The sequence below is a fragment of the Acyrthosiphon pisum genome, unplaced genomic scaffold, assembly GCF_005508785.2.
Source record: "Acyrthosiphon pisum isolate AL4f unplaced genomic scaffold, pea_aphid_22Mar2018_4r6ur Scaffold_14448;HRSCAF=15096, whole genome shotgun sequence".
Classification (NCBI taxonomy): domain Eukaryota; kingdom Metazoa; phylum Arthropoda; class Insecta; order Hemiptera; family Aphididae; genus Acyrthosiphon; species Acyrthosiphon pisum.
This window is the reverse complement of record NW_021763156.1, coordinates 2,395-4,508: the sequence shown is the minus strand read 5'-3', so window position 1 is coordinate 4,508 and position 2,114 is coordinate 2,395. Positions and strand designations below refer to the sequence as shown.

At 28.2% G+C, this 2,114-nt stretch overlaps 1 long non-coding RNA gene across 1 annotated transcript; it reads left to right on the top strand.

The window, feature by feature from the left end:
• Positions 1-736, top strand: LOC100571403. The gene is made up of 2 exons (XR_511277.3): positions 1-62; positions 158-736. It is a non-coding gene; the product is annotated as an uncharacterized LOC100571403 (long non-coding RNA).
• The last annotated feature ends 1,378 nt before the right edge of the window (positions 737-2,114 follow it).

Here is a 2,114-nt window from a genome sequence, read left to right as displayed (position 1 = left end):
ACCTTGGCAAAGTAAAGAACCCATGGCCCAATGTAGATGCTCATTCTGGAGTTTTATTACAGGTGTGTGAATTTACCTAGATATAAAATATTATAATTTATGTATATAATATTATACTGTCTCAAATCATTCTTACATTTTTAATATTATTTTATAGTACTACGGCTTGAAAGAAATGAATTACTATACAGTATTGTTTGGAGTATCCCGTGCTCTAGGAGTATTAGCTTCTTTGGTTTGGGACCGTGGTCTTGGTCTTCCCATCGAACGCCCCAAATCTTTCTCTACTGAAAAGATGAAGGAATTGGTCAGCAAACTGTCTGCAAAAGCTGCATAAACTGTGTAATGATAATGATATTTATTTTGTTCAAAAGAAAGCCCTGCACATAACTTATTTTGTTTATTTCTTGATACCCCGTCCAATTAATTTCTTATCTTGTCAATAGAATTAAGTCAATTTACCGGTTTTTTTTTTAAATATACTTTGGTTCAAAATTAATAATAGCATACTTTCAGTTATTTCAATATTTTGTTTTAATTATTAAAGTAAAATCTCAAATTCAGTTATGTGAATTATAAATATATTTATATATTGTTGATCGTTTTCAAATTTCTCAAACAATAATATGTATAATGTAGAAAAAAGTCCATAATGCATCCTCCTAAATTACTGGAGTATAACATTGCTGTTGTTTATTAGTATTTAAAAATTATTAAATAGATGATAAATTATTCATTTATTAGACTTTGTTGATTGTTTAAATTAATTGAAAAATGCATTTTAGTGCATTGGACAATAATTATTTTGTACATGCTTTTTATTGAAAACAATTTTATTGTAAAATAATGAAGTTTTGTAGTTTTATACCTGTTCTTTTAAAAATCTATTGTTGATTAGTTATATATGACATAAAATATTTACATCACAATATCATTATGAAATATGAATTATAAAATGTTATTATGCTTATAAAGTTATAAAAAAGTCTTACTTGTAGTTTTAAATTATAACTATAATATTACTCTATTCGTATTTTCAATACTGAACTTAATATTTAGTAAAGCTGTAGACAATTGGGTACATGACTAACAGTGAAAATATAAAAAAAATGTTTATGCATTGAAACAATACTATTATTTACTAGTACAATAAAACAATTTAATACCTATCCACATTTTGAGATGGTTAGTATTTGAATAAAATTGTTCGTATATATTTTTTAGAATTTAGTTAATCAACTTTTTCCATTTTACAACAGGTTGAAGTAAAATAAATATCCAAAGATGCAATTTATTTTAATTGTTGACATAAAACTGTCAAAGGTCTCTAGATTTTTTTTTTTGGGAATGAAGCACATTGAAATTTGAATAATTCATTTGGAAATGAATTTTTGGTGTAAGTAACCTAAATAATTGGGGAAATAACTATTATATATTATGTGTCGAGTGAACCTCGTCATTGAGTATGTGGATGTCCAAAATGTATACCCTACTGGCTACTAAGTTTAATATTTAGTCCATAAAAATGGTTTTATTAAAATGGATGGATGACCTGGTGGCGACCAGTTTTCATTCCGCGACGGTCAGACGCCGTCCCCACTATAGCCACGTGTCGCCCGTCGGGTGCCGCCACGAACAAAGTGCGCAAAACTCATCGTCTAGTCGTATTTTGAACAGAGTATATACTCTGATAACGTTTAAAAATAATAAAATGTTATGGATGAATATTAATTAGGTATACATTTTTCAAATCACTACACTTTTTGGTACTATGGACGAATAGTAGATACCTTTTTAACATTTTAGTCAAAAATATTACTCGTGAGATAATACAATAATTATTGTTAACATGTGAGAGGCGGAATGGTATAATATTTTAAACTAGTCATAAATTCATAAAAACACATGAATAATGTCAACGATCATTATTTGTGCATTTATTTATGCTTGAATTCCAACTCATACAAAATGTATTAAAAAATTGCATGTATTGAACTCAGTGGCGTAGCAAGGGTATGGCGAACTGTGCCTACGCCAGGGGCGCAAATCCCGAAGGAGCGCAAAATTGTGCTTTAAAAATAGTACTTATTTTTATTCTACCTTTAAAATGAAAT